Genomic DNA, 26,759 nt, shown 5'->3' with positions numbered 1-26,759 from the left:
CTGCTTTTAATAAGATATTCTAATCAGGGCATCTCTGGTCACGCTCATACAGCATGACCAGAAGATGCTGCATGTACTCACAACCTTATATGGGTATATTAACAGAAATCTGCCAAGGAATGGTAACAGCAGCTGTCAAACATTCCCTTAATTGTTACCAAGCCAAAACCCAGTTTGGGGTATAAAACCCCTATGGAAGGGAGACCGCTTCAGAGCGAGCGCTCTCATCTTTTGACTTTCTGGTCTGTGTCACTTTCATTTCCTAAATAAATAACTCTTGCTTACTCAAAATTTGTGATTCGTTCTGTTGTCAGGATTTCCATGACAAAACCTTGGGGATTTCCATGATAACTATCAGTTTGACTGACGAAGGCCTTACTAATTCACTGATGAGTTCTTGTGCTACACTGAGAAATAAACAAGAGCCCCCCACACAAACACGGTGCGTGAGACTCTCACTTTGACTCACCAAGGCCTTACTAATTAACCGATAAGTTCAATCAGGTGCGTTTAATGAGGTAGAACGCTAAACTCTGCGGTACCAAGGCCTGGCGGGACTCAAGCCTGACAGGTGTGTTTTCAGTGAGTTCAAGACCCAAGGGCCGATGTACGTACACTCTTTTCCAACGAACAGGAATGTGCCTTGCATGCCACGGCAGACTTGGAAAAGTACTGTGCTCATCTTAGTCATGCTTTAAAGCCTGTTCCTGACTAGCCTCCTGGTCACCGTGTTCACAAGTGTGGTCCAAACATGTCTTTGTGGTGACAGTCAGACACAACAGGTGACTGGACTTGCCTTGAAATGGCTTCTGCATCCAAAGGCCCAGCTCCTTGTCAGAAGGCAACGGTCGCAAGCATTCTTGCTTCTGGTAACAAACAACTTGCTTGCTCACCCAAACAGGGACTTGAACCCTGGACCCTCAGATTAAAAGTCTGACACTCTACCGACTGAGCTATCCGGGCTCTGTGGAGACTGTTTCGATCGCCAACCGAGGCCTGTCCAGGTCAAAGGGCATCGCTTCTTCAGAATATTCATGAGGAGAAGTTGGATGTGGCAACATGCTTACTTCTCATTTTACTTGTTCTTTGGAACTTATACTAATTGTACTTTTTGGCTTACTTGTCTTTCTTTATTTCGTAGTTGAAAAACAAGGTTTGTCAGTTTACGTACAAAGCGTTAGCCCCTTAGCTTCCCTTCAAAACTCAAGGACTGGCGTAGTACCACACCTAGCTTGTCGGGATAGGGCACACAAACGTTGCACAGGAACTTTTACATTTATGCTTATCCACAGACCTGAACCTTCATCAGCTCATTAAGCACTTGGAAATAATGTTGGTTGCTGACATGTTAAATATTTAGGCTTGTTGTGCTTTGAGACATATACTACTTGTACTTTGGGCTTGCTTGTTTTGGATAATTGCATAGTTGAAAAACAAGGTTTATGAGTTTACGTCAAAAGCATTAGCCCCTTCAGCTTCCCTTCAGAACTGAAGCACTGGCATAGTACCACACCTGGCTTGTCGGGATAGGGCACGCAAATTTTGCACAGGAAGCATTACATGTACGCTCACGCTTATCGACATACCTGAACCTTCATCAACTCATTTAGCACATAGAACAACACTTGGTGTCAGACATGTTAAATATTTAGGCTTTCGTGTTCTTTGCCATAGCAGCTTGTGACTTTATCCGTCCACGTCATTGGGGTGGCACCACTGCATTATCATAACATTTATGCGAGCCATTCTAAGTTGTGTTGTATGCACTTCTAGAGGAGCCACAACATTTGTTTTCCGTTCATCCAGGTCCTTTTTGAACACTCACAAGGTCAGCCTCCCTTAGGTTTCTGCAGATATAAAGAGGTGCTGGTTGTGTAATGTCGCATGGCAAGAAACTCACCAGTCTACGATAACCCTCCACCCGAACGCACTGTAAGACTCTCAGTTCAACGCACCAAGGCCTTACTAATGAACTCTTGAGTTCAAAAAGGTGTGTTTAATGAGGTAGAACGCTAAACTCTGCAGTACCAAGGCCTGCCAAAACTGGAGCCTGAACACATGTGCTTTCAGGGTCAAACGCTTCTTTGCAGCATGACTCGTGATTATGAAGCACTGTTTCCAATCAGTGACCTCACAACTTGCTCCACCCTCCCTGTACTACCTTTGTGCTGGTCGTGTAATGTGGCATGGTAAGAAACTCACTAGTTTACGAGAACCCTCCACCCAAACGCACCGTAAGACACTCAGTTCAACTCAACAAGGCCTTACTAATTTACTTTTGAGTTCAATTAAGTGTGCTTGATGAGGTAGAATGCTAAATCCTGCAGTACCAAGGCCTGGCAGGACTGGAGCCTGAACACATGTGCTTTCAGTGAGCTCAAGGCACAAGGACTGAGATAAGTCCACATTTCACCAAAGAACAGCAATGTGAAAAAATTGTAGCCATAGATGATGAGCAGCGGCAGAAATGGCATGAGGACCTCGTGGCGCAACGGTAGCGCGTCTGACTCCAGATCAGAAGGTTGCGTGTTCAAATCACGTCGGGGTCAAGCGCTTCTTTGTGGCATGACTCGTGACTATTACGCCCTGTTTACGAGCAGTGACTTCTCAACTTGCTACACCCTCCCTGTACTACCTATGGCTCGGTGAGAAAAAGAAGCATCATTTTACCTTGGTTTGACTCTGATAGGGCCTGCCTCTTCACTATAAGGCTTTTTTTTGATGTTTCAGTCATCAATGCACAATATGATTAAGATTTTGAAGTGTCATTGGTATATTTACCTTCATCTATACGGACCACATCGCTTGCCAGCTCGGACTGCTGAAACGTTCTTGTGCTACACTGAGAAATACACAAGAGCCCCCCACACAAACACGGTGCGTAAGACTCTCAGTTTGACTCACCAAGGCCTTACTAATTAACTGATGAGTTCAGTCAGGTGCGCTTAATGAGGTAGAACGCTAAACTCTGCGGTACTGTGCTCGTCTTTGTCATGCTTTTAAAGCCTGTTCCTGACTAGCCTCCTGGTCACCGTGTTCACAAGTGTGGTCCAAACATGTCTTTGTGGTGACAGTCAGACACAACAGGTGACTGGACTTGCCTTGAAATGGCTTCTGCATCCAAAGGCCCAGCTCCTTGTCAGAAGGCAACGGTCGCAAGCATTCTTGCTTCTGGTAACAAACAACTTGCTTGCTCACCCAAACAGGGACTTGAACCCTGGACCCTCAGATTAAAAGTCTGACACTCTACCGACTGAGCTATCCGGGCTCTGTGGAGACTGTTTCGATCGCCAACCGAGGCCTGTCCAGGTCAAAGGGCATCGCTTCTTCAGAATATTCATGAGGAGAAGTTGGATGTGGCAACATGCTTACTTCTCATTTTACTTGTTCTTTGGAACTTATACTAATTGTACTTTTTGGCTTACTTGTCTTTCTTTATTTCGTAGTTGAAAAACAAGGTTTGTCAGTTTACGTACAAAGCGTTAGCCCCTTAGCTTCCCTTCAAAACTCAAGGACTGGCGTAGTACCACACCTAGCTTGTCGGGATAGGGCACACAAACGTTGCACAGGAACTTTTACATTTATGCTTATCCACAGACCTGAACCTTCATCAGCTCATTAAGCACTTGGAAATAATGTTGGTTGCTGACATGTTAAATATTTAGGCTTGTTGTGCTTTGAGACATATACTACTTGTACTTTGGGCTTGCTTGTTTTGGATAATTGCATAGTTGAAAAACAAGGTTTATGAGTTTACGTCAAAAGCATTAGCCCCTTCAGCTTCCCTTCAGAACTGAAGCACTGGCATAGTACCACACCTGGCTTGTCGGGATAGGGCACGCAAATTTTGCACAGGAAGCATTACATGTACGCTCACGCTTATCGACATACCTGAACCTTCATCAACTCATTTAGCACATAGAACAACACTTGGTGTCAGACATGTTAAATATTTAGGCTTTCGTGTTCTTTGCCATAGCAGCTTGTGACTTTATCCGTCCACGTCATTGGGGTGGCACCACTGCATTATCATAACATTTATGCGAGCCATTCTAAGTTGTGTTGTATGCACTTCTAGAGGAGCCACAACATTTGTTTTCCGTTCATCCAGGTCCTTTTTGAACACTCACAAGGTCAGCCTCCCTTAGGTTTCTGCAGATATAAAGAGGTGCTGGTTGTGTAATGTCGCATGGCAAGAAACTCACCAGTCTACGATAACCCTCCACCCGAACGCACTGTAAGACTCTCAGTTCAACGCACCAAGGCCTTACTACTGAACTCTTGAGTTCAAAAAGGTGTGTTTAATGAGGTAGAACGCTAAACTCTGCAGTACCAAGGCCTGCCAAAACTGGAGCCTGAACACATGTGCTTTCAGGGTCAAACGCTTCTTTGCAGCATGACTCGTGATTATGAAGCACTGTTTCCAATCAGTGACCTCACAACTTGCTCCACCCTCCCTGTACTACCTTTGTGCTGGTCGTGTAATGTGGCATGGTAAGAAACTCACTAGTTTACGAGAACCCTCCACCCAAACGCACCGTAAGACACTCAGTTCAACTCAACAAGGCCTTACTAATTTACTTTTGAGTTCAATTAAGTGTGCTTGATGAGGTAGAATGCTAAATCCTGCAGTACCAAGGCCTGGCAGGACTGGAGCCTGAACACATGTGCTTTCAGTGAGCTCAAGGCACAAGGACTGAGATAAGTCCACATTTCACCAAAGAACAGCAATGTGAAAAAATTGTAGCCATAGATGATGAGCAGCGGCAGAAATGGCATGAGGACCTCGTGGCGCAACGGTAGCGCGTCTGACTCCAGATCAGAAGGTTGCGTGTTCAAATCACGTCGGGGTCAAGCGCTTCTTTGTGGCATGACTCGTGACTATTACGCCCTGTTTACGATCAGTGACTTCTCAACTTGCTACACCCTCCCTGTACTACCTATGGCTCGGTGAGAAAAAGAAGCATCATTTTACCTTGGTTTCACTCTGATAGGGCCTGCCTCTTCACTATAAGGCTTTTTTTTGATGTTTCAGTCATCAATGCACAATATGATTAAGATTTTGAAGTGTCATTGGTATATTTACCTTCATCTATACGGACCACATCGCTTGCCAGCTCGGACTGCTGAAACGTTCTTGTGCTACACTGAGAAATACACAAGAGCCCCCCACACAAACACGGTGCGTAAGACTCTCAGTTTGACTCACCAAGGCCTTACTAATTAACTGATGAGTTCAGTCAGGTGCGCTTAATGAGGTAGAACGCTAAACTCTGCGGTACTGTGCTCGTCTTTGTCATGCTTTTAAAGCCTGTTCCTGACTAGCCTCCTGGTCACCGTGTTCACAAGTGTGGTCCAAACATGTCTTTGTGGTGACAGTCAGACACAACAGGTGACTGGACTTGCCTTGAAATGGCTTCTGCATCCAAAGGCCCAGCTCCTTGTCAGAAGGCAACGGTCGCAAGCATTCTTGCTTCTGGTAACAAACAACTCGCTCGCTCGCCCGAACAGGGACTTGAACCCTGGACCCTCAGATTAAAAGTCTGATGCTCTACCGACTGAGCTATCCGGGCTCTGTGGAGACTGTTTCGATCGCCAACCGAGGCCTGTCCAGGTCAAAGGGCATCGCTTCTTCAGAATATTCATGAGGAGAAGTTGGATGTGGCAACATGCTTACTTCTCATTTTACTTGTTCTTTGGAACTTATACTAATTGTACTTTTTGGCTTACTTGTCTTTCTTTATTTCGTAGTTGAAAAACAAGGTTTGTCAGTTTACGTACAAAGCGTTAGCCCCTTAGCTTCCCTTCAAAACTCAAGGACTGGCGTAGTACCACACCTAGCTTGTCGGGATAGGGCACACAAACGTTGCACAGGAACTTTTACATTTATGCTTATCCACAGACCTGAACCTTCATCAGCTCATTAAGCACTTGGAAATAATGTTGGTTGCTGACATGTTAAATATTTAGGCTTGTTGTGCTTTGAGACATATACTACTTGTACTTTGGGCTTGCTTGTTTTGGATAATTGCATAGTTGAAAAACAAGGTTTATGAGTTTACGTCAAAAGCATTAGCCCCTTCAGCTTCCCTTCAGAACTGAAGCACTGGCATAGTACCACACCTGGCTTGTCGGGATAGGGCACGCAAATTTTGCACAGGAAGCATTACATGTACGCTCACGCTTATCGACATACCTGAACCTTCATCAACTCATTTAGCACATAGAACAACACTTGGTGTCAGACATGTTAAATATTTAGGCTTTCGTGTTCTTTGCCATAGCAGCTTGTGACTTTATCCGTCCACGTCATTGGGGTGGCACCACTGCATTATCATAACATTTATGCGAGCCATTCTAAGTTGTGTTGTATGCACTTCTAGAGGAGCCACAACATTTGTTTTCCGTTCATCCAGGTCCTTTTTGAACACTCACAAGGTCAGCCTCCCTTAGGTTTCTGCAGATATAAAGAGGTGCTGGTTGTGTAATGTCGCATGGCAAGAAACTCACCAGTCTACGATAACCCTCCACCCGAACGCACTGTAAGACTCTCAGTTCAACGCACCAAGGCCTTACTAATGAACTCTTGAGTTCAAAAAGGTGTGTTTAATGAGGTAGAACGCTAAACTCTGCAGTACCAAGGCCTGCCAAAACTGGAGCCTGAACACATGTGCTTTCAGGGTCAAACGCTTCTTTGCAGCATGACTCGTGATTATGAAGCACTGTTTCCAATCAGTGACCTCACAACTTGCTCCACCCTCCCTGTACTACCTTTGTGCTGGTCGTGTAATGTGGCATGGTAAGAAACTCACTAGTTTACGAGAACCCTCCACCCAAACGCACCGTAAGACACTCAGTTCAACTCAACAAGGCCTTACTAATTTACTTTTGAGTTCAATTAAGTGTGCTTGATGAGGTAGAATGCTAAATCCTGCAGTACCAAGGCCTGGCAGGACTGGAGCCTGAACACATGTGCTTTCAGTGAGCTCAAGGCACAAGGACTGAGATAAGTCCACATTTCACCAAAGAACAGCAATGTGAAAAAATTGTAGCCATAGATGATGAGCAGCGGCAGAAATGGCAGGAGGACCTCGTGGCGCAACGGTAGCGCGTCTGACTCCAGATCAGAAGGTTGCGTGTTCAAATCACGTCGGGGTCAAGCGCTTCTTTGTGGCATGACTCGTGACTATTACGCCCTGTTTACGATCAGTGACTTCTCAACTTGCTACACCCTCCCTGTACTACCTATGGCTCGGTGAGAAAAAGAAGCATCATTTTACCTTGGTTTGACTCTGATAGGGCCTGCCTCTTCACTATAAGGCTTTTTTTTGATGTTTCAGTCATCAATGCACAATATGATTAAGATTTTGAAGTGTCATTGGTATATTTACCTTCATCTATACGGACCACATCGCTTGCCAGCTCGGACTGCTGAAACGTTCTTGTGCTACACTGAGAAATACACAAGAGCCCCCCACACAAACACGGTGCGTAAGACTCTCAGTTTGACTCACCAAGGCCTTACTAATTAACTGATGAGTTCAGTCAGGTGCGCTTAATGAGGTAGAACGCTAAACTCTGCGGTACTGTGCTCGTCTTTGTCATGCTTTTAAAGCCTGTTCCTGACTAGCCTCCTGGTCACCGTGTTCACAAGTGTGGTCCAAACATGTCTTTGTGGTGACAGTCAGACACAACAGGTGACTGGACTTGCCTTGAAATGGCTTCTGCATCCAAAGGCCCAGCTCCTTGTCAGAAGGCAACGGTCGCAAGCATTCTTGCTTCTGGTAACAAACAACTCGCTCGCTCGCCCGAACAGGGACTTGAACCCTGGACCCTCAGATTAAAAGTCTGATGCTCTACCGACTGAGCTATCCGGGCTCTGTGGAGACTGTTTCGATCGCCAACCGAGGCCTGTCCAGGTCAAAGGGCATCGCTTCTTCAGAATATTCATGAGGAGAAGTTGGATGTGGCAACATGCTTACTTCTCATTTTACTTGTTCTTTGGAACTTATACTAATTGTACTTTTTGGCTTACTTGTCTTTCTTTATTTCGTAGTTGAAAAACAAGGTTTGTCAGTTTACGTACAAAGCGTTAGCCCCTTAGCTTCCCTTCAAAACTCAAGGACTGGCGTAGTACCACACCTAGCTTGTCGGGATAGGGCACACAAACGTTGCACAGGAACTTTTACATTTATGCTTATCCACAGACCTGAACCTTCATCAGCTCATTAAGCACTTGGAAATAATGTTGGTTGCTGACATGTTAAATATTTAGGCTTGTTGTGCTTTGAGACATATACTACTTGTACTTTGGGCTTGCTTGTTTTGGATAATTGCATAGTTGAAAAACAAGGTTTATGAGTTTACGTCAAAAGCATTAGCCCCTTCAGCTTCCCTTCAGAACTGAAGCACTGGCATAGTACCACACCTGGCTTGTCGGGATAGGGCACGCAAATTTTGCACAGGAAGCATTACATGTACGCTCACGCTTATCGACATACCTGAACCTTCATCAACTCATTTAGCACATAGAACAACACTTGGTGTCAGACATGTTAAATATTTAGGCTTTCGTGTTCTTTGCCATAGCAGCTTGTGACTTTATCCGTCCACGTCATTGGGGTGGCACCACTGCATTATCATAACATTTATGCGAGCCATTCTAAGTTGTGTTGTATGCACTTCTAGAGGAGCCACAACATTTGTTTTCCGTTCATCCAGGTCCTTTTTGAACACTCACAAGGTCAGCCTCCCTTAGGTTTCTGCAGATATAAAGAGGTGCTGGTTGTGTAATGTCGCATGGCAAGAAACTCACCAGTCTACGATAACCCTCCACCCGAACGCACTGTAAGACTCTCAGTTCAACGCACCAAGGCCTTACTAATGAACTCTTGAGTTCAAAAAGGTGTGTTTAATGAGGTAGAACGCTAAACTCTGCAGTACCAAGGCCTGCCAAAACTGGAGCCTGAACACATGTGCTTTCAGGGTCAAACGCTTCTTTGCAGCATGACTCGTGATTATGAAGCACTGTTTCCAATCAGTGACCTCACAACTTGCTCCACCCTCCCTGTACTACCTTTGTGCTGGTCGTGTAATGTGGCATGGTAAGAAACTCACTAGTTTACGAGAACCCTCCACCCAAACGCACCGTAAGACACTCAGTTCAACTCAACAAGGCCTTACTAATTTACTTTTGAGTTCAATTAAGTGTGCTTGATGAGGTAGAATGCTAAATCCTGCAGTACCAAGGCCTGGCAGGACTGGAGCCTGAACACATGTGCTTTCAGTGAGCTCAAGGCACAAGGACTGAGATAAGTCCACATTTCACCAAAGAACAGCAATGTGAAAAAATTGTAGCCATAGATGATGAGCAGCGGCAGAAATGGCATGAGGACCTCGTGGCGCAACGGTAGCGCGTCTGACTCCAGATCAGAAGGTTGCGTGTTCAAATCACGTCGGGGTCAAGCGCTTCTTTGTGGCATGACTCGTGACTATTACGCCCTGTTTACGATCAGTGACTTCTCAACTTGCTACACCCTCCCTGTACTACCTATGGCTCGGTGAGAAAAAGAAGCATCATTTTACCTTGGTTTCACTCTGATAGGGCCTGCCTCTTCACTATAAGGCTTTTTTTTGATGTTTCAGTCATCAATGCACAATATGATTAAGATTTTGAAGTGTCATTGGTATATTTACCTTCATCTATACGGACCACATCGCTTGCCAGCTCGGACTGCTGAAACGTTCTTGTGCTACACTGAGAAATACACAAGAGCCCCCCACACAAACACGGTGCGTAAGACTCTCAGTTTGACTCACCAAGGCCTTACTAATTAACTGATGAGTTCAGTCAGGTGCGCTTAATGAGGTAGAACGCTAAACTCTGCGGTACTGTGCTCGTCTTTGTCATGCTTTTAAAGCCTGTTCCTGACTAGCCTCCTGGTCACCGTGTTCACAAGTGTGGTCCAAACATGTCTTTGTGGTGACAGTCAGACACAACAGGTGACTGGACTTGCCTTGAAATGGCTTCTGCATCCAAAGGCCCAGCTCCTTGTCAGAAGGCAACGGTCGCAAGCATTCTTGCTTCTGGTAACAAACAACTCGCTCGCTCGCCCGAACAGGGACTTGAACCCTGGACCCTCAGATTAAAAGTCTGATGCTCTACCGACTGAGCTATCCGGGCTCTGTGGAGACTGTTTCGATCGCCAACCGAGGCCTGTCCAGGTCAAAGGGCATCGCTTCTTCAGAATATTCATGAGGAGAAGTTGGATGTGGCAACATGCTTACTTCTCATTTTACTTGTTCTTTGGAACTTATACTAATTGTACTTTTTGGCTTACTTGTCTTTCTTTATTTCGTAGTTGAAAAACAAGGTTTGTCAGTTTACGTACAAAGCGTTAGCCCCTTAGCTTCCCTTCAAAACTCAAGGACTGGCGTAGTACCACACCTAGCTTGTCGGGATAGGGCACACAAACGTTGCACAGGAACTTTTACATTTATGCTTATCCACAGACCTGAACCTTCATCAGCTCATTAAGCACTTGGAAATAATGTTGGTTGCTGACATGTTAAATATTTAGGCTTGTTGTGCTTTGAGACATATACTACTTGTACTTTGGGCTTGCTTGTTTTGGATAATTGCATAGTTGAAAAACAAGGTTTATGAGTTTACGTCAAAAGCATTAGCCCCTTCAGCTTCCCTTCAGAACTGAAGCACTGGCATAGTACCACACCTGGCTTGTCGGGATAGGGCACGCAAATTTTGCACAGGAAGCATTACATGTACGCTCACGCTTATCGACATACCTGAACCTTCATCAACTCATTTAGCACATAGAACAACACTTGGTGTCAGACATGTTAAATATTTAGGCTTTCGTGTTCTTTGCCATAGCAGCTTGTGACTTTATCCGTCCACGTCATTGGGGTGGCACCACTGCATTATCATAACATTTATGCGAGCCATTCTAAGTTGTGTTGTATGCACTTCTAGAGGAGCCACAACATTTGTTTTCCGTTCATCCAGGTCCTTTTTGAACACTCACAAGGTCAGCCTCCCTTAGGTTTCTGCAGATATAAAGAGGTGCTGGTTGTGTAATGTCGCATGGCAAGAAACTCACCAGTCTACGATAACCCTCCACCCGAACGCACTGTAAGACTCTCAGTTCAACGCACCAAGGCCTTACTAATGAACTCTTGAGTTCAAAAAGGTGTGTTTAATGAGGTAGAACGCTAAACTCTGCAGTACCAAGGCCTGCCAAAACTGGAGCCTGAACACATGTGCTTTCAGGGTCAAACGCTTCTTTGCAGCATGACTCGTGATTATGAAGCACTGTTTCCAATCAGTGACCTCACAACTTGCTCCACCCTCCCTGTACTACCTTTGTGCTGGTCGTGTAATGTGGCATGGTAAGAAACTCACTAGTTTACGAGAACCCTCCACCCAAACGCACCGTAAGACACTCAGTTCAACTCAACAAGGCCTTACTAATTTACTTTTGAGTTCAATTAAGTGTGCTTGATGAGGTAGAATGCTAAATCCTGCAGTACCAAGGCCTGGCAGGACTGGAGCCTGAACACATGTGCTTTCAGTGAGCTCAAGGCACAAGGACTGAGATAAGTCCACATTTCACCAAAGAACAGCAATGTGAAAAAATTGTAGCCATAGATGATGAGCAGCGGCAGAAATGGCATGAGGACCTCGTGGCGCAACGGTAGCGCGTCTGACTCCAGATCAGAAGGTTGCGTGTTCAAATCACGTCGGGGTCAAGCGCTTCTTTGTGGCATGACTCGTGACTATTACGCCCTGTTTACGATCAGTGACTTCTCAACTTGCTACACCCTCCCTGTACTACCTATGGCTCGGTGAGAAAAAGAAGCATCATTTTACCTTGGTTTCACTCTGATAGGGCCTGCCTCTTCACTATAAGGCTTTTTTTTGATGTTTCAGTCATCAATGCACAATATGATTAAGATTTTGAAGTGTCATTGGTATATTTACCTTCATCTATACGGACCACATCGCTTGCCAGCTCGGACTGCTGAAACGTTCTTGTGCTACACTGAGAAATACACAAGAGCCCCCCCACACAAACACGGTGCGTAAGACTCTCAGTTTGACTCACCAAGGCCTTACTAATTAACTGATGAGTTCAGTCAGGTGCGCTTAATGAGGTAGAACGCTAAACTCTGCGGTACTGTGCTCGTCTTTGTCATGCTTTTAAAGCCTGTTCCTGACTAGCCTCCTGGTCACCGTGTTCACAAGTGTGGTCCAAACATGTCTTTGTGGTGACAGTCAGACACAACAGGTGACTGGACTTGCCTTGAAATGGCTTCTGCATCCAAAGGCCCAGCTCCTTGTCAGAAGGCAACGGTCGCAAGCATTCTTGCTTCTGGTAACAAACAACTCGCTCGCTCGCCCGAACAGGGACTTGAACCCTGGACCCTCAGATTAAAAGTCTGATGCTCTACCGACTGAGCTATCCGGGCTCTGTGGAGACTGTTTCGATCGCCAACCGAGGCCTGTCCAGGTCAAAGGGCATCGCTTCTTCAGAATATTCATGAGGAGAAGTTGGATGTGGCAACATGCTTACTTCTCATTTTACTTGTTCTTTGGAACTTATACTAATTGTACTTTTTGGCTTACTTGTCTTTCTTTATTTCGTAGTTGAAAAACAAGGTTTGTCAGTTTACGTACAAAGCGTTAGCCCCTTAGCTTCCCTTCAAAACTCAAGGACTGGCGTAGTACCACACCTAGCTTGTCGGGATAGGGCACACAAACGTTGCACAGGAACTTTTACATTTATGCTTATCCACAGACCTGAACCTTCATCAGCTCATTAAGCACTTGGAAATAATGTTGGTTGCTGACATGTTAAATATTTAGGCTTGTTGTGCTTTGAGACATATACTACTTGTACTTTGGGCTTGCTTGTTTTGGATAATTGCATAGTTGAAAAACAAGGTTTATGAGTTTACGTCAAAAGCATTAGCCCCTTCAGCTTCCCTTCAGAACTGAAGCACTGGCATAGTACCACACCTGGCTTGTCGGGATAGGGCACGCAAATTTTGCACAGGAAGCATTACATGTACGCTCACGCTTATCGACATACCTGAACCTTCATCAACTCATTTAGCACATAGAACAACACTTGGTGTCAGACATGTTAAATATTTAGGCTTTCGTGTTCTTTGCCATAGCAGCTTGTGACTTTATCCGTCCACGTCATTGGGGTGGCACCACTGCATTATCATAACATTTATGCGAGCCATTCTAAGTTGTGTTGTATGCACTTCTAGAGGAGCCACAACATTTGTTTTCCGTTCATCCAGGTCCTTTTTGAACACTCACAAGGTCAGCCTCCCTTAGGTTTCTGCAGATATAAAGAGGTGCTGGTTGTGTAATGTCGCATGGCAAGAAACTCACCAGTCTACGATAACCCTCCACCCGAACGCACTGTAAGACTCTCAGTTCAACGCACCAAGGCCTTACTAATGAACTCTTGAGTTCAAAAAGGTGTGTTTAATGAGGTAGAACGCTAAACTCTGCAGTACCAAGGCCTGCCAAAACTGGAGCCTGAACACATGTGCTTTCAGGGTCAAACGCTTCTTTGCAGCATGACTCGTGATTATGAAGCACTGTTTCCAATCAGTGACCTCACAACTTGCTCCACCCTCCCTGTACTACCTTTGTGCTGGTCGTGTAATGTGGCATGGTAAGAAACTCACTAGTTTACGAGAACCCTCCACCCAAACGCACCGTAAGACACTCAGTTCAACTCAACAAGGCCTTACTAATTTACTTTTGAGTTCAATTAAGTGTGCTTGATGAGGTAGAATGCTAAATCCTGCAGTACCAAGGCCTGGCAGGACTGGAGCCTGAACACATGTGCTTTCAGTGAGCTCAAGGCACAAGGACTGAGATAAGTCCACATTTCACCAAAGAACAGCAATGTGAAAAAATTGTAGCCATAGATGATGAGCAGCGGCAGAAATGGCATGAGGACCTCGTGGCGCAACGGTAGCGCGTCTGACTCCAGATCAGAAGGTTGCGTGTTCAAATCACGTCGGGGTCAAGCGCTTCTTTGTGGCATGACTCGTGACTATTACGCCCTGTTTACGATCAGTGACTTCTCAACTTGCTACACCCTCCCTGTACTACCTATGGCTCGGTGAGAAAAAGAAGCATCATTTTACCTTGGTTTCACTCTGATAGGGCCTGCCTCTTCACTATAAGGCTTTTTTTTGATGTTTCAGTCATCAATGCACAATATGATTAAGATTTTGAAGTGTCATTGGTATATTTACCTTCATCTATACGGACCACATCGCTTGCCAGCTCGGACTGCTGAAACGTTCTTGTGCTACACTGAGAAATACACAAGAGCCCCCCACACAAACACGGTGCGTAAGACTCTCAGTTTGACTCACCAAGGCCTTACTAATTAACTGATGAGTTCAGTCAGGTGCGCTTAATGAGGTAGAACGCTAAACTCTGCGGTACTGTGCTCGTCTTTGTCATGCTTTTAAAGCCTGTTCCTGACTAGCCTCCTGGTCACCGTGTTCACAAGTGTGGTCCAAACATGTCTTTGTGGTGACAGTCAGACACAACAGGTGACTGGACTTGCCTTGAAATGGCTTCTGCATCCAAAGGCCCAGCTCCTTGTCAGAAGGCAACGGTCGCAAGCATTCTTGCTTCTGGTAACAAACAACTCGCTCGCTCGCCCGAACAGGGACTTGAACCCTGGACCCTCAGATTAAAAGTCTGATGCTCTACCGACTGAGCTATCCGGGCTCTGTGGAGACTGTTTCGATCGCCAACCGAGGCCTGTCCAGGTCAAAGGGCATCGCTTCTTCAGAATATTCATGAGGAGAAGTTGGATGTGGCAACATGCTTACTTCTCATTTTACTTGTTCTTTGGAACTTATACTAATTGTACTTTTTGGCTTACTTGTCTTTCTTTATTTCGTAGTTGAAAAACAAGGTTTGTCAGTTTACGTACAAAGCGTTAGCCCCTTAGCTTCCCTTCAAAACTCAAGGACTGGCGTAGTACCACACCTAGCTTGTCGGGATAGGGCACACAAACGTTGCACAGGAACTTTTACATTTATGCTTATCCACAGACCTGAACCTTCATCAGCTCATTAAGCACTTGGAAATAATGTTGGTTGCTGACATGTTAAATATTTAGGCTTGTTGTGCTTTGAGACATATACTACTTGTACTTTGGGCTTGCTTGTTTTGGATAATTGCATAGTTGAAAAACAAGGTTTATGAGTTTACGTCAAAAGCATTAGCCCCTTCAGCTTCCCTTCAGAACTGAAGCACTGGCATAGTACCACACCTGGCTTGTCGGGATAGGGCACGCAAATTTTGCACAGGAAGCATTACATGTACGCTCACGCTTATCGACATACCTGAACCTTCATCAACTCATTTAGCACATAGAACAACACTTGGTGTCAGACATGTTAAATATTTAGGCTTTCGTGTTCTTTGCCATAGCAGCTTGTGACTTTATCCGTCCACGTCATTGGGGTGGCACCACTGCATTATCATAACATTTATGCGAGCCATTCTAAGTTGTGTTGTATGCACTTCTAGAGGAGCCACAACATTTGTTTTCCGTTCATCCAGGTCCTTTTTGAACACTCACAAGGTCAGCCTCCCTTAGGTTTCTGCAGATATAAAGAGGTGCTGGTTGTGTAATGTCGCATGGCAAGAAACTCACCAGTCTACGATAACCCTCCACCCGAACGCACTGTAAGACTCTCAGTTCAACGCACCAAGGCCTTACTAATGAACTCTTGAGTTCAAAAAGGTGTGTTTAATGAGGTAGAACGCTAAACTCTGCAGTACCAAGGCCTGCCAAAACTGGAGCCTGAACACATGTGCTTTCAGGGTCAAACGCTTCTTTGCAGCATGACTCGTGATTATGAAGCACTGTTTCCAATCAGTGACCTCACAACTTGCTCCACCCTCCCTGTACTACCTTTGTGCTGGTCGTGTAATGTGGCATGGTAAGAAACTCACTAGTTTACGAGAACCCTCCACCCAAACGCACCGTAAGACACTCAGTTCAACTCAACAAGGCCTTACTAATTTACTTTTGAGTTCAATTAAGTGTGCTTGATGAGGTAGAATGCTAAATCCTGCAGTACCAAGGCCTGGCAGGACTGGAGCCTGAACACATGTGCTTTCAGTGAGCTCAAGGCACAAGGACTGAGATAAGTCCACATTTCACCAAAGAACAGCAATGTGAAAAAATTGTAGCCATAGATGATGAGCAGCGGCAGAAATGGCATGAGGACCTCGTGGCGCAACGGTAGCGCGTCTGACTCCAGATCAGAAGGTTGCGTGTTCAAATCACGTCGGGGTCAAGCGCTTCTTTGTGGCATGACTCGTGACTATTACGCCCTGTTTACGATCAGTGACTTCTCAACTTGCTACACCCTCCCTGTACTACCTATGGCTCGGTGAGAAAAAGAAGCATCATTTTACCTTGGTTTGACTCTGATAGGGCCTGCCTCTTCACTATAAGGCTTTTTTTTGATGTTTCAGTCATCAATGCACAATATGATTAAGATTTTGAAGTGTCATTGGTATATTTACCTTCATCTATACGGACCACATCGCTTGCCAGCTCGGACTGCTGAAACGTTCTTGTGCTACACTGAGAAATACACAAGAGCCCCCCACACAAACACGGTGCGTAAGACTCTCAGTTTGACTCACCAAGGCCTTACTAATTAACTGATGAGTTCAGTCAGGTGCGCTTAATGAGGTAGAACGCTAAACTCTGCGGTACTGTGCTCGTCTTTGTCATGCTTTTAAAGCCTGTTCCTGACTAGCCTCCTGGTCACCGTGTTCACAAGTGTGGTCCAAACATGTCTTTGTGGTGACAGTCAGACACAACAGGTGACTGGACTTGCCTTGAAATGGCTTCTGCATCCAAAGGCCCAGCTCCTTGTCAGAAGGCAACGGTCGCAAGCATTCTTGCTTCTGGTAACAAACAACTCGCTCGCTCGCCCGAACAGGGACTTGAACCCTGGACCCTCAGATTAAAAGTCTGATGCTCTACCGACTGAGCTATCCGGGCTCTGTGGAGACTGTTTCGATCGCCAACCGAGGCCTGTCCAGGTCAAAGGGCATCGCTTCTTCAGAATATTCATGAGGAGAAGTTGGATGTGGCAACATGCTTACTTCTCATTTTACTTGTTCTTTGGAACTTATACTAATTGTACTTTTTGGCTTACTTGTCTTTCTTTATTTCGTAGTTGAAAAACAAGGTTTGTCAGTTTACGTACAAAGCGTTAGCCCCTTAGCTTCCCTTCAAAACTCAAGGACTGGCGTAGTACCACACCTAGCTTGTCGGGATAGGGCACACAAACGTTGCACAGGAACTTTTACATTTATGCTTATCCACAGACCTGAACCTTCATCAGCTCATTAAGCACTTGGAAATAATGTTGGTTGCTGACATGTTAAATATTTAGGCTTGTTGTGCTTTGAGACATATACTACTTGTACTTTGGGCTTGCTTGTTTTGGATAATTGCATAGTTGAAAAACAAGGTTTATGAGTTTACGTCAAAAGCATTAGCCCCTTCAGCTTCCCTTCAGAACTGAAGCACTGGCATAGTACCACACCTGGCTTGTCGGGATAGGGCACGCAAATTTTGCACAGGAAGCATTACATGTACGCTCACGCTTATCGACATACCTGAACCTTCATCAACTCATTTAGCACATAGAACAACACTTGGTGTCAGACATGTTAAATATTTAGGCTTTCGTGTTCTTTGCCATAGCAGCTTGTGACTTTATCCGTCCACGTCATTGGGGTGGCACCACTGCATTATCATAACATTTATGCGAGCCATTCTAAGTTGTGTTGTATGCACTTCTAGAGGAGCCACAACATTTGTTTTCCGTTCATCCAGGTCCTTTTTGAACACTCACAAGGTCAGCCTCCCTTAGGTTTCTGCAGATATAAAGAGGTGCTGGTTGTGTAATGTCGCATGGCAAGAAACTCACCAGTCTACGATAACCCTCCACCCGAACGCACTGTAAGACTCTCAGTTCAACGCACCAAGGCCTTACTACTGAACTCTTGAGTTCAAAAAGGTGTGTTTAATGAGGTAGAACGCTAAACTCTGCAGTACCAAGGCCTGCCAAAACTGGAGCCTGAACACATGTGCTTTCAGGGTCAAACGCTTCTTTGCAGCATGACTCGTGATTATGAAGCACTGTTTCCAATCAGTGACCTCACAACTTGCTCCACCCTCCCTGTACTACCTTTGTGCTGGTCGTGTAATGTGGCATGGTAAGAAACTCACTAGTTTACGAGAACCCTCCACCCAAACGCACCGTAAGACACTCAGTTCAACTCAACAAGGCCTTACTAATTTACTTTTGAGTTCAATTAAGTGTGCTTGATGAGGTAGAATGCTAAATCCTGCAGTACCAAGGCCTGGCAGGACTGGAGCCTGAACACATGTGCTTTCAGTGAGCTCAAGGCACAAGGACTGAGATAAGTCCACATTTCACCAAAGAACAGCAATGTGAAAAAATTGTAGCCATAGATGATGAGCAGCGGCAGAAATGGCATGAGGACCTCGTGGCGCAACGGTAGCGCGTCTGACTCCAGATCAGAAGGTTGCGTGTTCAAATCACGTCGGGGTCAAGCGCTTCTTTGTGGCATGACTCGTGACTATTACGCCCTGTTTACGATCAGTGACTTCTCAACTTGCTACACCCTCCCTGTACTACCTATGGCTCGGTGAGAAAAAGAAGCATCATTTTACCTTGGTTTGACTCTGATAGGGCCTGCCTCTTCACTATAAGGCTTTTTTTTGATGTTTCAGTCATCAATGCACAATATGATTAAGATTTTGAAGTGTCATTGGTATATTTACCTTCATCTATACGGACCACATCGCTTGCCAGCTCGGACTGCTGAAACGTTCTTGTGCTACACTGAGAAATACACAAGAGCCCCCCACACAAACACGGTGCGTAAGACTCTCAGTTTGACTCACCAAGGCCTTACTAATTAACTGATGAGTTCAGTCAGGTGCGCTTAATGAGGTAGAACGCTAAACTCTGCGGTACTGTGCTCGTCTTTGTCATGCTTTTAAAGCCTGTTCCTGACTAGCCTCCTGGTCACCGTGTTCACAAGTGTGGTCCAAACATGTCTTTGTGGTGACAGTCAGACACAACAGGTGACTGGACTTGCCTTGAAATGGCTTCTGCATCCAAAGGCCCAGCTCCTTGTCAGAAGGCAACGGTCGCAAGCATTCTTGCTTCTGGTAACAAACAACTCGCTCGCTCGCCCGAACAGGGACTTGAACCCTGGACCCTCAGATTAAAAGTCTGATGCTCTACCGACTGAGCTATCCGGGCTCTGTGGAGACTGTTTCGATCGCCAACCGAGGCCTGTCCAGGTCAAAGGGCATCGCTTCTTCAGAATATTCATGAGGAGAAGTTGGATGTGGCAACATGCTTACTTCTCATTTTACTTGTTCTTTGGAACTTATACTAATTGTACTTTTTGGCTTACTTGTCTTTCTTTATTTCGTAGTTGAAAAACAAGGTTTGTCAGTTTACGTACAAAGCGTTAGCCCCTTAGCTTCCCTTCAAAACTCAAGGACTGGCGTAGTACCACACCTAGCTTGTCGGGATAGGGCACACAAACGTTGCACAGGAACTTTTACATTTATGCTTATCCACAGACCTGAACCTTCATCAGCTCATTAAGCACTTGGAAATAATGTTGGTTGCTGACATGTTAAATATTTAGGCTTGTTGTGCTTTGAGACATATACTACTTGTACTTTGGGCTTGCTTGTTTTGGATAATTGCATAGTTGAAAAACAAGGTTTATGAGTTTACGTCAAAAGCATTAGCCCCTTCAGCTTCCCTTCAGAACTGAAGCACTGGCATAGTACCACACCTGGCTTGTCGGGATAGGGCACGCAAATTTTGCACAGGAAGCATTACATGTACGCTCACGCTTATCGACATACCTGAACCTTCATCAACTCATTTAGCACATAGAACAACACTTGGTGTCAGACATGTTAAATATTTAGGCTTTCGTGTTCTTTGCCATAGCAGCTTGTGACTTTATCCGTCCACGTCATTGGGGTGGCACCACTGCATTATCATAACATTTATGCGAGCCATTCTAAGTTGTGTTGTATGCACTTCTAGAGGAGCCACAACATTTGTTTTCCGTTCATCCAGGTCCTTTTTGAACACTCACAAGGTCAGCCTCCCTTAGGTTTCTGCAGATATAAAGAGGTGCTGGTTGTGTAATGTCGCATGGCAAGAAACTCACCAGTCTACGATAACCCTCCACCCGAACGCACTGTAAGACTCTCAGTTCAACGCACCAAGGCCTTACTACTGAACTCTTGAGTTCAAAAAGGTGTGTTTAATGAGGTAGAACGCTAAACTCTGCAGTACCAAGGCCTGCCAAAACTGGAGCCTGAACACATGTGCTTTCAGGGTCAAACGCTTCTTTGCAGCATGACTCGTGATTATGAAGCACTGTTTCCAATCAGTGACCTCACAACTTGCTCCACCCTCCCTGTACTACCTTTGTGCTGGTCGTGTAATGTGGCATGGTAAGAAACTCACTAGTTTACGAGAACCCTCCACCCAAACGCACCGTAAGACACTCAGTTCAACTCAACAAGGCCTTACTAATTTACTTTTGAGTTCAATTAAGTGTGCTTGATGAGGTAGAATGCTAAATCCTGCAGTACCAAGGCCTGGCAGGACTGGAGCCTGAACACATGTGCTTTCAGTGAGCTCAAGGCACAAGGACTGAGATAAGTCCACATTTCACCAAAGAACAGCAATGTGAAAAAATTGTAGCCATAGATGATGAGCAGCGGCAGAAATGGCATGAGGACCTCGTGGCGCAACGGTAGCGCGTCTGACTCCAGATCAGAAGGTTGCGTGTTCAAATCACGTCGGGGTCAAGCGCTTCTTTGTGGCATGACTCGTGACTATTACGCCCTGTTTACGATCAGTGACTTCTCAACTTGCTACACCCTCCCTGTACTACCTATGGCTCGGTGAGAAAAAGAAGCATCATTTTACCTTGGTTTGACTCTGATAGGGCCTGCCTCTTCACTATAAGGCTTTTTTTTGATGTTTCAGTCATCAATGCACAATATGATTAAGATTTTGAAGTGTCATTGGTATATTTACCTTCATCTATACGGACCACATCGCTTGCCAGCTCGGACTGCTGAAACGTTCTTGTGCTACACTGAGAAATACACAAGAGCCCCCCACACAAACACGGTGCGTAAGACTCTCAGTTTGACTCACCAAGGCCTTACTAATTAACTGATGAGTTCAGTCAGGTGCGCTTAATGAGGTAGAACGCTAAACTCTGCGGTACTGTGCTCGTCTTTGTCATGCTTTTAAAGCCTGTTCCTGACTAGCCTCCTGGTCACCGTGTTCACAAGTGTGGTCCAAACATGTCTTTGTGGTGACAGTCAGACACAACAGGTGACTGGACTTGCCTTGAAATGGCTTCTGCATCCAAAGGCCCAGCTCCTTGTCAGAAGGCAACGGTCGCAAGCATTCTTGCTTCTGGTAACAAACAACTCGCTCGCTCGCCCGAACAGGGACTTGAACCCTGGACCCTCAGATTAAAAGTCTGATGCTCTACCGACTGAGCTATCCGGGCTCTGTGGAGACTGTTTCGATCGCCAACCGAGGCCTGTCCAGGTCAAAGGGCATCGCTTCTTCAGAATATTCATGAGGAGAAGTTGGATGTGGCAACATGCTTACTTCTCATTTTACTTGTTCTTTGGAACTTATACTAATTGTACTTTTTGGCTTACTTGTCTTTCTTTATTTCGTAGTTGAAAAACAAGGTTTGTCAGTTTACGTACAAAGCGTTAGCCCCTTAGCTTCCCTTCAAAACTCAAGGACTGGCGTAGTACCACACCTAGCTTGTCGGGATAGGGCACACAAACGTTGCACAGGAACTTTTACATTTATGCTTATCCACAGACCTGAACCTTCATCAGCTCATTAAGCACTTGGAAATAATGTTGGTTGCTGACATGTTAAATATTTAGGCTTGTTGTGCTTTGAGACATATACTACTTGTACTTTGGGCTTGCTTGTTTTGGATAATTGCATAGTTGAAAAACAAGGTTTATGAGTTTACGTCAAAAGCATTAGCCCCTTCAGCTTCCCTTCAGAACTGAAGCACTGGCATAGTACCACACCTGGCTTGTCGGGATAGGGCACGCAAATTTTGCACAGGAAGCATTACATGTACGCTCACGCTTATCGACATACCTGAACCTTCATCAACTCATTTAGCACATAGAACAACACTTGGTGTCAGACATGTTAAATATTTAGGCTTTCGTGTTCTTTGCCATAGCAGCTTGTGACTTTATCCGTCCACGTCATTGGGGTGGCACCACTGCATTATCATAACATTTATGCGAGCCATTCTAAGTTGTGTTGTATGCACTTCTAGAGGAGCCACAACATTTGTTTTCCGTTCATCCAGGTCCTTTTTGAACACTCACAAGGTCAGCCTCCCTTAGGTTTCTGCAGATATAAAGAGGTGCTGGTTGTGTAATGTCGCATGGCAAGAAACTCACCAGTCTACGATAACCCTCCACCCGAACGCACTGTAAGACTCTCAGTTCAACGCACCAAGGCCTTACTACTGAACTCTTGAGTTCAAAAAGGTGTGTTTAATGAGGTAGAACGCTAAACTCTGCAGTACCAAGGCCTGCCAAAACTGGAGCCTGAACACATGTGCTTTCAGGGTCAAACGCTTCTTTGCAGCATGACTCGTGATTATGAAGCACTGTTTCCAATCAGTGACCTCACAACTTGCTCCACCCTCCCTGTACTACCTTTGTGCTGGTCGTGTAATGTGGCATGGTAAGAAACTCACTAGTTTACGAGAACCCTCCACCCAAACGCACCGTAAGACACTCAGTTCAACTCAACAAGGCCTTACTAATTTACTTTTGAGTTCAATTAAGTGTGCTTGATGAGGTAGAATGCTAAATCCTGCAGTACCAAGGCCTGGCAGGACTGGAGCCTGAACACATGTGCTTTCAGTGAGCTCAAGGCACAAGGACTGAGATAAGTCCACATTTCACCAAAGAACAGCAATGTGAAAAAATTGTAGCCATAGATGATGAGCAGCGGCAGAAATGGCATGAGGACCTCGTGGCGCAACGGTAGCGCGTCTGACTCCAGATCAGAAGGTTGCGTGTTCAAATCACGTCGGGGTCAAGCGCTTCTTTGTGGCATGACTCGTGACTATTACGCCCTGTTTACGATCAGTGACTTCTCAACTTGCTACACCCTCCCTGTACTACCTATGGCTCGGTGAGAAAAAGAAGCATCATTTTACCTTGGTTTCACTCTGATAGGGCCTGCCTCTTCACTATAAGGCTTTTTTTTGATGTTTCAGTCATCAATGCACAATATGATTAAGATTTTGAAGTGTCATTGGTATATTTACCTTCATCTATACGGACCACATCGCTTGCCAGCTCGGACTGCTGAAACGTTCTTGTGCTACACTGAGAAATACACAAGAGCCCCCCACACAAACACGGTGCGTAAGACTCTCAGTTTGACTCACCAAGGCCTTACTAATTAACTGATGAGTTCAGTCAGGTGCGCTTAATGAGGTAGAACGCTAAACTCTGCGGTACTGTGCTCGTCTTTGTCATGCTTTTAAAGCCTGTTCCTGACTAGCCTCCTGGTCACCGTGTTCACAAGTGTGGTCCAAACATGTCTTTGTGGTGACAGTCAGACACAACAGGTGACTGGACTTGCCTTGAAATGGCTTCTGCATCCAAAGGCCCAGCTCCTTGTCAGAAGGCAACGGTCGCAAGCATTCTTGCTTCTGGTAACAAACAACTCGCTCGCTCGCCCGAACAGGGACTTGAACCCTGGACCCTCAGATTAAAAGTCTGATGCTCTACCGACTGAGCTATCCGGGCTCTGTGGAGACTGTTTCGATCGCCAACCGAGGCCTGTCCAGGTCAAAGGGCATCGCTTCTTCAGAATATTCATGAGGAGAAGTTGGATGTGGCAACATGCTTACTTCTCATTTTACTTGTTCTTTGGAACTTATACTAATTGTACTTTTTGGCTTACTTGTCTTTCTTTATTTCGTAGTTGAAAAACAAGGTTTGTCAGTTTACGTACAAAGCGTTAGCCCCTTAGCTTCCCTTCAAAACTCAAGGACTGGCGTAGTACCACACCTAGCTTGTCGGGATAGGGCACACAAACGTTGCACAGGAACTTTTACATTTATGCTTATCCACAGACCTGAACCTTCATCAGCTCATTAAGCACTTGGAAATAATGTTGGTTGCTGACATGTTAAATATTTAGGCTTGTTGTGCTTTGAGACATATACTACTTGTACTTTGGGCTTGCTTGTTTTGGATAATTGCATAGTTGAAAAACAAGGTTTATGAGTTTACGTCAAAAGCATTAGCCCCTTCAGCTTCCCTTCAGAACTGAAGCACTGGCATAGTACCACACCTGGCTTGTCGGGATAGGGCACGCAAATTTTGCACAGGAAGCATTACATGTACGCTCACGCTTATCGACATACCTGAACCTTCATCAACTCATTTAGCACATAGAACAACACTTGGTGTCAGACATGTTAAATATTTAGGCTTTCGTGTTCTTTGCCATAGCAGCTTGTGACTTTATCCGTCCACGTCATTGGGGTGGCACCACTGCATTATCATAACATTTATGCGAGCCATTCTAAGTTGTGTTGTATGCACTTCTAGAGGAGCCACAACATTTGTTTTCCGTTCATCCAGGTCCTTTTTGAACACTCACAAGGTCAGCCTCCCTTAGGTTTCTGCAGATATAAAGAGGTGCTGGTTGTGTAATGTCGCATGGCAAGAAACTCACCAGTCTACGATAACCCTCCACCCGAACGCACTGTAAGACTCTCAGTTCAACGCACCAAGGCCTTACTAATGAACTCTTGAGTTCAAAAAGGTGTGTTTAATGAGGTAGAACGCTAAACTCTGCAGTACCAAGGCCTGCCAAAACTGGAGCCTGAACACATGTGCTTTCAGGGTCAAACGCTTCTTTGCAGCATGACTCGTGATTATGAAGCACTGTTTCCAATCAGTGACCTCACAACTTGCTCCACCCTCCCTGTACTACCTTTGTGCTGGTCGTGTAATGTGGCATGGTAAGAAACTCACTAGTTTACGAGAACCCTCCACCCAAACGCACCGTAAGACACTCAGTTCAACTCAACAAGGCCTTACTAATTTACTTTTGAGTTCAATTAAGTGTGCTTGATGAGGTAGAATGCTAAATCCTGCAGTACCAAGGCCTGGCAGGACTGGAGCCTGAACACATGTGCTTTCAGTGAGCTCAAGGCACAAGGACTGAGATAAGTCCACATTTCACCAAAGAACAGCAATGTGAAAAAATTGTAGCCATAGATGATGAGCAGCGGCAGAAATGGCATGAGGACCTCGTGGCGCAACGGTAGCGCGTCTGACTCCAGATCAGAAGGTTGCGTGTTCAAATCACGTCGGGGTCAAGCGCTTCTTTGTGGCATGACTCGTGACTATTACGCCCTGTTTACGATCAGTGACTTCTCAACTTGCTACACCCTCCCTGTACTACCTATGGCTCGGTGAGAAAAAGAAGCATCATTTTACCTTGGTTTCACTCTGATAGGGCCTGCCTCTTCACTATAAGGCTTTTTTTTGATGTTTCAGTCATCAATGCACAATATGATTAAGATTTTGAAGTGTCATTGGTATATTTACCTTCATCTATACGGACCACATCGCTTGCCAGCTCGGACTGCTGAAACGTTCTTGTGCTACACTGAGAAATACACAAGAGCCCCCCACACAAACACGGTGCGTAAGACTCTCAGTTTGACTCACCAAGGCCTTACTAATTAACTGATGAGTTCAGTCAGGTGCGCTTAATGAGGTAGAACGCTAAACTCTGCGGTACTGTGCTCGTCTTTGTCATGCTTTTAAAGCCTGTTCCTGACTAGCCTCCTGGTCACCGTGTTCACAAGTGTGGTCCAAACATGTCTTTGTGGTGACAGTCAGACACAACAGGTGACTGGACTTGCCTTGAAATGGCTTCTGCATCCAAAGGCCCAGCTCCTTGTCAGAAGGCAACGGTCGCAAGCATTCTTGCTTCTGGTAACAAACAACTCGCTCGCTCGCCCGAACAGGGACTTGAACCCTGGACCCTCAGATTAAAAGTCTGATGCTCTACCGACTGAGCTATCCGGGCTCTGTGGAGACTGTTTCGATCGCCAACCGAGGCCTGTCCAGGTCAAAGGGCATCGCTTCTTCAGAATATTCATGAGGAGAAGTTGGATGTGGCAACATGCTTACTTCTCATTTTACTTGTTCTTTGGAACTTATACTAATTGTACTTTTTGGCTTACTTGTCTTTCTTTATTTCGTAGTTGAAAAACAAGGTTTGTCAGTTTACGTACAAAGCGTTAGCCCCTTAGCTTCCCTTCAAAACTCAAGGACTGGCGTAGTACCACACCTAGCTTGTCGGGATAGGGCACACAAACGTTGCACAGGAACTTTTACATTTATGCTTATCCACAGACCTGAACCTTCATCAGCTCATTAAGCACTTGGAAATAATGTTGGTTGCTGACATGTTAAATATTTAGGCTTGTTGTGCTTTGAGACATATACTACTTGTACTTTGGGCTT

At 45.3% G+C, this 26,759-nt stretch overlaps 23 non-coding genes across 23 annotated transcripts; 11 read left to right on the top strand and 12 right to left on the bottom strand.

Moving 5' to 3' along the window:
- Positions 1-890: 890 nt before the first annotated feature.
- Positions 891-963, bottom strand: trnak-uuu. Its single transcript has one exon. It is a non-coding gene; the product is annotated as a tRNA-Lys (tRNA).
- A 1,514-nt stretch (positions 964-2,477) lies between these two features.
- trnaw-cca lies at positions 2,478-2,549 on the top strand. The gene has a single exon. It is a non-coding gene; the product is annotated as a tRNA-Trp (tRNA).
- Positions 2,550-3,195: 646 nt separating this feature from the next.
- trnak-uuu lies at positions 3,196-3,268 on the bottom strand. The gene has a single exon. It is a non-coding gene; the product is annotated as a tRNA-Lys (tRNA).
- Positions 3,269-4,782: 1,514 nt separating this feature from the next.
- trnaw-cca lies at positions 4,783-4,854 on the top strand. Its single transcript has one exon. It is a non-coding gene; the product is annotated as a tRNA-Trp (tRNA).
- A 646-nt stretch (positions 4,855-5,500) lies between these two features.
- Positions 5,501-5,573, bottom strand: trnak-uuu. Its single transcript has one exon. It is a non-coding gene; the product is annotated as a tRNA-Lys (tRNA).
- A 1,514-nt stretch (positions 5,574-7,087) lies between these two features.
- On the top strand, positions 7,088-7,159 carry trnaw-cca. Its single transcript has one exon. It is a non-coding gene; the product is annotated as a tRNA-Trp (tRNA).
- A 646-nt stretch (positions 7,160-7,805) lies between these two features.
- On the bottom strand, positions 7,806-7,878 carry trnak-uuu. The gene has a single exon. It is a non-coding gene; the product is annotated as a tRNA-Lys (tRNA).
- Positions 7,879-9,392: 1,514 nt separating this feature from the next.
- On the top strand, positions 9,393-9,464 carry trnaw-cca. Its single transcript has one exon. It is a non-coding gene; the product is annotated as a tRNA-Trp (tRNA).
- A 646-nt stretch (positions 9,465-10,110) lies between these two features.
- Positions 10,111-10,183, bottom strand: trnak-uuu. Its single transcript has one exon. It is a non-coding gene; the product is annotated as a tRNA-Lys (tRNA).
- Positions 10,184-11,697: 1,514 nt separating this feature from the next.
- Positions 11,698-11,769, top strand: trnaw-cca. The gene has a single exon. It is a non-coding gene; the product is annotated as a tRNA-Trp (tRNA).
- A 647-nt stretch (positions 11,770-12,416) lies between these two features.
- On the bottom strand, positions 12,417-12,489 carry trnak-uuu. The gene has a single exon. It is a non-coding gene; the product is annotated as a tRNA-Lys (tRNA).
- Positions 12,490-14,003: 1,514 nt separating this feature from the next.
- Positions 14,004-14,075, top strand: trnaw-cca. The gene has a single exon. It is a non-coding gene; the product is annotated as a tRNA-Trp (tRNA).
- Positions 14,076-14,721: 646 nt separating this feature from the next.
- On the bottom strand, positions 14,722-14,794 carry trnak-uuu. The gene has a single exon. It is a non-coding gene; the product is annotated as a tRNA-Lys (tRNA).
- A 1,514-nt stretch (positions 14,795-16,308) lies between these two features.
- On the top strand, positions 16,309-16,380 carry trnaw-cca. The gene has a single exon. It is a non-coding gene; the product is annotated as a tRNA-Trp (tRNA).
- A 646-nt stretch (positions 16,381-17,026) lies between these two features.
- Positions 17,027-17,099, bottom strand: trnak-uuu. Its single transcript has one exon. It is a non-coding gene; the product is annotated as a tRNA-Lys (tRNA).
- Positions 17,100-18,613: 1,514 nt separating this feature from the next.
- On the top strand, positions 18,614-18,685 carry trnaw-cca. The gene has a single exon. It is a non-coding gene; the product is annotated as a tRNA-Trp (tRNA).
- Positions 18,686-19,331: 646 nt separating this feature from the next.
- trnak-uuu lies at positions 19,332-19,404 on the bottom strand. The gene has a single exon. It is a non-coding gene; the product is annotated as a tRNA-Lys (tRNA).
- Positions 19,405-20,918: 1,514 nt separating this feature from the next.
- trnaw-cca lies at positions 20,919-20,990 on the top strand. Its single transcript has one exon. It is a non-coding gene; the product is annotated as a tRNA-Trp (tRNA).
- Positions 20,991-21,636: 646 nt separating this feature from the next.
- trnak-uuu lies at positions 21,637-21,709 on the bottom strand. Its single transcript has one exon. It is a non-coding gene; the product is annotated as a tRNA-Lys (tRNA).
- Positions 21,710-23,223: 1,514 nt separating this feature from the next.
- Positions 23,224-23,295, top strand: trnaw-cca. The gene has a single exon. It is a non-coding gene; the product is annotated as a tRNA-Trp (tRNA).
- Positions 23,296-23,941: 646 nt separating this feature from the next.
- On the bottom strand, positions 23,942-24,014 carry trnak-uuu. Its single transcript has one exon. It is a non-coding gene; the product is annotated as a tRNA-Lys (tRNA).
- Positions 24,015-25,528: 1,514 nt separating this feature from the next.
- trnaw-cca lies at positions 25,529-25,600 on the top strand. Its single transcript has one exon. It is a non-coding gene; the product is annotated as a tRNA-Trp (tRNA).
- A 646-nt stretch (positions 25,601-26,246) lies between these two features.
- trnak-uuu lies at positions 26,247-26,319 on the bottom strand. Its single transcript has one exon. It is a non-coding gene; the product is annotated as a tRNA-Lys (tRNA).
- Between the last annotated feature and the right edge of the window lie 440 nt (positions 26,320-26,759).

This window comes from Colossoma macropomum, unplaced genomic scaffold (assembly GCF_904425465.1).
Source record: "Colossoma macropomum unplaced genomic scaffold, Colossoma_macropomum, whole genome shotgun sequence".
Taxonomy (NCBI): domain Eukaryota; kingdom Metazoa; phylum Chordata; class Actinopteri; order Characiformes; family Serrasalmidae; genus Colossoma; species Colossoma macropomum.
Note: the sequence above shows the minus strand (reverse complement) of the source record. Positions and strands in the feature narration are given on the sequence as shown.